Raw genomic sequence first — 8568 nt, 5'->3', positions numbered from 1 at the left:
ATTTAGCACATTTTTGCTTCTATAAGACATATTCGGGTGAAATATTGAATTTGGGTTATATGTGTTTGAGAATGTACCCGGTGGATACGCATTTTGTCTTAAAGCTAGAAAGGCATTTACCTCTTCAATGGGAGCTTGGCAATGGGCGGCATAATGACCCGCACCTCCACAATCTTCACACACAACGATTTGGCTCGTTGAGGTCATGGCATTGACTTGTTGAACGGAATCTCTAGCATCCCTTTCCGCCAATTATTGTTGGAGCAAAGCAATTTGAGCTAGCAAAACGGAGTTGTTAGAGGATTCATCTTTACCTTTGGATAGCACAACTCGGGAATTGACATATTGGGCATCATGGACCGCCATAGATTCGATTGTGGAATGAGCAAGGTCGGTGTCAATTTGATCAAACCGCTCATTGTTGGCGGAATCAAGAATCCTTCGGGACTCGGCACAACATCCATTGTAGAATGTTATTGCTAGAAACCAATCATCTAGCCCATGATGTGGGCATTGCCTTTGAAGCTCTTTGTACCTCTCCCAAGCCTCATATAAGCTCTCAAGAGCTTGTTGACGGAATCCGGTAATTTGGCTCCTCAAAGTTTGAGTTTTCTCCGATGGAAAAAAACTTTTGATAAAAAGCAAGAGCCAAAGTCTCCTAATTGGTGATTCCCATGGCGGTACGATCAAGGCTATTAATCCAAAGCTTGGCTTTGTCCTTCAAAGAGAAAGGGAAAAGTATTTCCCTTATTTGGGCTTGAGTGACACCCGTTTGACGGATCATGGAGCAATAGTCACAAAAGTTTTGCACATGCAAATTGGGATCCTCCAAAGGACTTCCCCCAAATTGCTTCCTCTCCACAAGGCTAATGAAAGCCGGTTCGATCTCGAAGTCCGGCGCGGTGATTTGAGTGGTTGTGATTCCGGCCGGAAGAATGGCCGCGGTGGGCTTTGAATGATCGAAAAGTTTCACCATCTTTTTGGTAGTAGATGATGATGGTGGTGGAGATGATGAACAAGAAACCTCCTCCTCTCCAAGAACCTCTAGATCGTCTAAGTAATACTTTCTAGCAGTTTCAACTTGTATGGGAGAAGTGGCTTCTTTCACTTCCTTCCAAAAACGCCGTCTTCTCCTAAATGTTTTCTCGGGATCGGAATCCGGTGAAAGCAATTCTCCACTACGAGAGGACCTGGGCATAAGACAACAATTTCTAGAGAAGTGATAAGTAACGGTCTCAAGGAACAAGTGTTCCCCAAGACAAAGGAAAACAAGATAAAAATCGTCAATTCAAAAAGCAATAAAACCGTCTCCTCGGCAATGGCGCCAAAATTTGATAGGTTTATCGCGTACCTATGCAAAGATAATTTCCCCAGACACAAATTAATGTAGTAATAGGGGTCGAACACAAGAAAACGGGAATTACATCGTGAATTGCTATGGGTGGATTTTTATCAAGGTCGATTACGATTTGAGTTTGGTTTGTTTGGTTGATGATTAATAAAAATGCAATGTAAATAATATGATAAAAGATAGTCTAAAGGGTTCGGGTCACTCATGAAAAGGTAAACATATGAACATGATAAATTTGATACTAATAATTTTGTCAATTGCTTAGGCTTAAAGATACCCACCTTACGGCATTAGTATCAACCATAGACCGGGTCCTAGAAAAACTCTCGTCCATGACTAGGTCGTCCTACCACACATGCTTAGTCTAATTCAGTTCCATGCCTCTCGACTTTAGAACGAATGAACAAATTCAATTTATGACTACGGCCGATAATCAAAGATTAAGCGTAACAAAGAAAACATGTGATGGAAACAATTGAACAATATTATTATGAACTTATTTAAACATGTTATATATTTGATTTTGCATGGCTCCCCTAGCCTTTAGACTAGGAAATTTAGTTACTCATACTAAAATGTAAATTGCAAACTAAATTATAAGAAATATTATGCATGATTATATGATTTTTATTAATTAGATGATATAACATGTGAATAGAATAATGCTAATGTAAAATGAGATACTTGATTATAATAACTATGTGATAACTAAAATAATAATGTAAATTGTAAACATGGAATTAGAAATACCTTATAAAGGAGAACTTATATGGAAGAACAATTAACCAAAAGCTTGAATATCAAATGCTTGAACAATAGTTTGTAGTACAAAATGTTGAAAGATTAACTATGGAATGCTTAACAACTTATAAATTAAAATGAAAATTAATGAGAGAAAATATAATGCTTGAGGCTTATTGTAAGTAAACTTAGACGTAAAATTCGATATCTAAAACCTAGGAATACCTCTCCTATTTATAGGAGAGGGGGAGAAAATGTAAGCCATCAATGAGCATGCAACCCCAATCGGGGTTAGGCGGCCCCGATCGGGGTCGTGTGTTCCTCGGTTAATCACCTTAATTCTTGATTAATTACGTGAGGAATCTCTATGCTTCGTGTTTTAATGCTCCTTAATCACCCGGTAGTGCTCTAAATTCCTAGCATCCTAAGCTCTCTTGGCATCCAATGCTTGCACCTTAATATGGACCTTCATTTTGGGCTTGACTTTACATTTGGCTTCATTTGTAATTCCTTACTTCAATCCACTAATCTTCATGCAAAACCCAAGCAATCTTCACACACTTAGTCCAATATTTGGTCTTGTTTAGCTTAGTGAACTTGGTGTAAAAAATCAAAGGAAAAAGCCTCTAAATGCTTAGATTCCTACAAAACCGTAACAAACACAACAATACACCTAGAACACAAAATTAGCTCAAAAATAAACTAATTAAAGTATGATAATCAATAGAAACCGAGCTAAAATGAGGGGTAAAAGTATATATAAAATTAACATATCAATACCCCAGTCTCCTTTTATTTCCCCAACCTCTTGAGGGTCTCAGTGAGCGCATCTTGATGCTCAATCATTTTGGCAATATCCTCAATGCTCATCTCTTGAGCCTTAACATACACGGCTGATTTCTTTGGCGGCATATCTTTGAGCTATGAAAAGGGCGATAAACGTAAGCACATAGCCTACAGCTCAAAGCAATTATGACCTGCACAAAGACATACTCGATCGAGTACTTACACCTACTTGATCGAGTAACCTACACAATCGATGTAATACTACGTTTTTCTATGTCTATGGGTACTCTATCGAGTGGAGCTTACTCTGTCGAGTAAGTATGTTTGGTTTTCCAAACAGTGTTCTGCTGACAGGTACTCGATCGAGTAAGTGGGTTACTCAATCGAGTAAGAGGCACTCGATCGAGTAAGTGGCGTACTTGATCGAGTAAGTTAGTTTTTACGAGTATTTGGTCGGGTTTTGATAGCAACGCAAGATTTGTATATAAAGGATTTCTACCAGTTTCTTTTTACTTTTACATCAATCTAAGTTTCACAAAAGAGAAAACAAGGTTACGTAGCTCTCGTCTCTAGTATTGCTATCAGATCCCAAAGGCTTAAGGTGTTGGATCATCGTGTTCTTTACGCCGTTGAGTTTGTCGTGTCGTGGGTAAGCTTCTTGTATAATTTTTATAGCATTTTGTTGAGTTTGGTTAAAACCCTAATTGGGTAGTTTTGGGGGTTTTGGGTGTATTGTTTGGTTTTTGTGGTAATTGTGTGTATATGTGTTATAGGAGGAGTATTCGTAAAAGAACGATATTGATTAGCAGCTGTGACGGTCTTGTGGTTGCTATTCCAGGTAGGTTTTCCCTAATCAGTATTGGTTGCATAGTGTTGTTCGTGATTGTTATTGTTGTTGATTAATTATCGTATTGGAATTGGTTTTTGGTAATTGTTGATTGTGTAATGTGATTGTTGTATAACTGTCTGTGATCTTCGGGGTGCATCCCTGGCTGAGTGAAGTCACTTGCGGGAGTGGCTTCACGCCCTTGATTCGCCTTCTGTGGAACCCCCCACAGAAGGGATGTGCACATTAAGGAACATGGGTTTATCGCTCGGATGAGATAAGCGGGGCTTAGGTGGGAACGGCTGCGGTCCCCCACTGGCGGTATGGAATACTTGTTGCGATGAGTATTCTGGCAGGGCTACACACTTTAGTGTGAAGTCAGGTGTGTGGTAATGTGATGGAGTTTGGGTTGATTGATTTGGTTGTGGTATTGTTTTATTGCAGCTGTTTGTTTTGTGTAATCAGTACTAACCACGTTTAAATGTTTTAAAAACTATGGTGATCCATTCGGGGGTGGTGATTAGTTGTCTAGCAGGTATACTATGGATGAGCGCGGGATTAGCTGGGGATTGAGTTGCCACGAGTCTGATAGTAGGCTTCCGCTATGTTGTCCTATACTTTTGTTACTTCAGTTGTAGTTTGGTTGTAGAACAGTTGTACTTTACTTTACGGTTGGTTTTGTTATGTAATCAGTTAAACTTATTTATTAAAGTACGTTGTTTTATGGTCTATTTGATATACATTGCCTCGGGTTACCGAGATGGTAGCATTCTCATGCTTTAACTGGTCCCGGTAAGGCACTTGGAGTATGGGGATGTTACAAAGTGGTATCAGAGCGACGATTTTGGAACCTGCAACTAATGAATCTAATGAACTTAGGGAGTCAAAATAAAAATAACCCGGGTAGGATTTGTTAGGAGCTAATGCAAAGACTTGGGAGATGTCCTAAAGTCGCGAACTCGCCCTACAACTTTAAACCTGTCACTATGGGGTGTCATGGGATCGCTATGTGTTTACTAATGTTATATTGCGTATGTTGGATGATGTGTTGTATAGAAATGTTGGAAAATGATTGTGGTGGAATGGGGAATGTGGTAAATGATAAAGTGTTGTGAATAAGCGTGTTGCATGATAGTTGGTTTACAATGTTGTTAGGAATTGTTGGAAAAGTATATGAGAATGATGAATGATGTGGTGGAAAAAAGTAGTTCATATATGATAATATGTGATGAATAATGACGTTGCAGGATGGATGATTTACAATGTGGATATACTAGTAACATGTGATAAGGGGATGTGATATGATTATACATAATTTTGTTTGCGTAAAGTTATATAATAAGTTCATATACTTGTCTATTGTTGTATCATATGCACTTGTTAGATGAAGAATGTGGTTGAAATGGATGAATTGACTGGAAAAGATGAAGTCGCAATTGCATGAGAATATGAATTTATGATTATGAATATGTTTAGGTGACGAAGTGGATGTGTAATATTATTGTATTAGTAAGATGGAAATAGGATTTGTAATGTATGAGTATGTTTTGTGTTACGAAAAGTTATAAAGTTAAAGCATGCGGGTAATACATGATTGATAAGTTGAATGTTATATGAGCATGATAGATGTTATTGTTTGGCTTTTGGTAGGTCATAACATGTGGTTAGAATAGTGGTTTTACAGGTATCAAGTCGCTTGTGTTCACTTCGTTGATGTTTAAGTTGTTTGAAAGAGAAAATCAAATAGTTATGTTGTTCGATTATAGAGAGGTTGTCTTTAAACTGTTATAAATTGAGATGTATATATGATTATGCTCTGATTCCAATTGGAGATGATAGCTTGTTCTGTTACGATTCTAAAGATAGGTCACATGCCCAAAATGACCAAGAAACGAGTTAGATATGACCGTTTTACGAAAATTGGACAGTGATGAGAAACACGGAGGGTACTCGATCGAGTGGCCCTTACTCGATGGAGTGCACCTCTTGTTACTTGATCGAGTGCACCTCTTGTTACTCGATCGAGTAACCCTTACTCGATCGAGTAGCCCTGGTAATTTCTTATATGTGCTTCTGACCTTCACCTACTCGATCGAGTAGGTTGTACTTGATCTAGTGACCCCTGTTTTGGGTTATATGCTTATCTTTTGACTTCGTTGCATATTATGTTTAATTCAAAGGTGTTATTTTACTTCTTTATGCATTGTTTTACATGTGTGTTGGTCTTGATGCGTAAGTTACCCAATCTTGTGGTGTAATGAGTGGCACCTTATGGTGGGTATGAGTTCGGTGGGGAGGACATGCGTTATATGTGGTTGTGATGGATAGTGGAAAAAAAAACATTGATGAGCTGATTGAGGCATGGTGCAAGTTTTGTGAGACGTGGTGAGTGAAATAATTGCGAATTTGAGTAATGTAAAGGTAAGTGTATATGACCAAGGAGTGATGTAAGTGTAAGGAACGTGAGAACGAAAAGGTTGAAATGAAGGATGTGAATGGTAGCAACTTGGGATGTATAAGGAATTATGGAGGGAGATGGTTAGATTGTGTCGGTTAAGCATATATGTAATGAACGGTCGTTGTAGGAGGATGGAGAAGAGTGGTATATAGTGAACTTAGATGGAGACATGTCGCGACGTGGATTTGTAGATAGTGAGTGAGTCTGGGAGATTTGGTTTATTAAGAGGTAAAACTAGTGTGTGCTTTTCTTGGGCAATTAACGATATGAAATGAGTTTTGGTTTGTGAGTGATAGCATGATGAGTGAAGATCCATGGTAAAAAAGATTGAGATGGTACTGATATGAAATAATGGAATTTGAGTTTTGGAACAACGAAAAGGTAACTAGATTACTGTAGACACCTCGTTTCTGCACCCCTCGCAAACCACCCGGTGATGATTGGGCCGCATGTTTGGTTCGCGGAACGATTTGTGACAGTTCGTAAGATTATCGTCAAGTGATTGCTCAAATATTAATGTCAACCTCTTAGTTGTCATCTACGTCCCGATACGGTCGTTTTGGCAGTAATTAGAGTACATTCGGAGTCCGGGTCAAAAACCGTCTCCATTTTCTGATAACTGTTAAATCCCGAGTCAGAATGTTCTGGAATGTTCCGGATATTTCTATTCCATATTTCTCAAATTTTATCTTTTGGCAAATAATATCCCGTAATATTTACATAAGATATTAAAGATAATCGAATTAATTCCGTCCTACCATAACTTAAACACGGAAATCTTTCTTCAGCAGGAGGAAACCTCCTGGGAACAGACGCAACAGGTGTTGCGCCTCTTCCAAGAGACGCAGTAGCTGCTGCGCCTCTTCCCAGGCCCTTCTTTGCATGATTTACGTATCTTTTTTATATCTTTCCGAGATTCACTTCCAAAGAGTCTCCGAAACCCTATTCCTCCGCGTGTTTAGTATAAATAGGAGCCTTCGTTCCTCATATTTCTCACGCGAGTGTCCGCCCTTCTCTTCTCCCTTTGCATTCTAGACTTCGTTCTTACTAATTGGCGCCTACGTGCTTGGACTTCCGACCACGTAAGCTCGGATCTTTCCGGGTACCAGCCTCTCCGTTGCATGACCGACCAATTTGACCACTACACTCAATCAATCTAATTAATCAACTTGTTAAATCGTTTTCCTCTTTCGAGGGCACTCTTTCCTTGCGTTCGCGTCGAGCATCACTAATCGATCTTCTTAGTTCTTCTCGTTCCGTTAACATGTAAGTCTGAGGGTGTATTAATCTCTCTTTTATTTATTGTATTTTATTATTGTATAACAATTGTAAGGTTTATGTCGAAAGTACCTCATTAAAACCGATTTCTAAAACCGTGCTTTAAAACCTTTTTTTACGGATTTCCAGTAGACAGACGTCGTCGAAAAGACGCGCAAGAATCGCCTGCGCCTCTTGAAGGAGCGCAGATTCGCCGCGCCTCTTCGTGAGGCCGCGCAGATTCTCGCTTCTTTTCTTCTTCTTAAATCCTCTGTAAATTCCGTCTTTCTTATTCGTTTTCATATGTTGTCCTTAATCATTCGTTCATAATAATAGCATATAATTCATATGTATATTAACCATCATCATTAACATGTTTTAATCGTCATAAATCCGACTCAAATCCCAAATAATCAATATTTGCGGGTTTTTCGTCATTAATTTCAATTCGAGTTTTAGAGATTCAATTCGTTCATGTTGAGTTTCTGGGATTCATTGTTGATATATTTTCACCTGTTTAGTCATTAATCCGTCGTATTCATCATGTTTAGTTAATAATTCATTTAGTTAGTTAGTTTAATTAATCATACATCGACCCTTCACATAATTAATCCGTTTATTTCTGTCTCATCCATGTTTTACCGTTTTATGACCTCGATCATATGTAAATAACCTGCTAATAACTTTCATCCGAGTCAATTATCAAATCCATCATTAATTTACCAATTAACATTGACGGTTTGCAGTTCCGGCTTCACAGCCAGAACTCACCCTTGGAACAGACGCAGCAACTGCTGCGCCTCTTCCAAAGGGCGCAGTGCCTGCTGCGCCTGTTCCAGGTTGAGTTCTGTCTCCGAACTCCTTTTCTGCCTTGACGTAGTTTAATTAGTTTACGTATTAATCAACTAATATTCGTATTATCACCTTCTGATCTGTCGTGTTTTGTTCTTTTATTCCTTTTTCTCAAATTATCCGTTTTAAAGGTATTTTCGACATAAATCGCCTATTCCAATGTAATCGTTGTAATTTTTATTATTGTAATTTATAATTATTGTATTCCATTTATCATTTGTATGTTTTCACATGTAATTTAACTTAAAAATCCAACTTCGACCCAATTGTGTGCTAATTACGTGTCAACCGACTTAG

The 8568-nt window shown here is 38.5% G+C and overlaps 1 non-coding gene across 1 annotated transcript; it reads left to right on the top strand.

Annotated features, from left to right (window-relative positions):
- The first annotated feature begins 496 nt into the window (after positions 1-496).
- On the top strand, positions 497-603 carry LOC141597752 (small nucleolar RNA R71). Its single transcript, XR_012522971.1, has one exon. It is a non-coding gene; the product is annotated as a small nucleolar RNA R71 (small nucleolar RNA).
- Positions 604-8568: the final 7965 nt, after the last annotated feature.

This window comes from Silene latifolia, chromosome 8, assembly GCF_048544455.1.
Source record: "Silene latifolia isolate original U9 population chromosome 8, ASM4854445v1, whole genome shotgun sequence".
Taxonomy (NCBI): Eukaryota; Viridiplantae; Streptophyta; class Magnoliopsida; order Caryophyllales; family Caryophyllaceae; genus Silene; species Silene latifolia.
The sequence above is the reverse complement of the archived record's forward strand: the minus strand, read 5'-3'. Positions and strand labels throughout refer to the sequence as shown.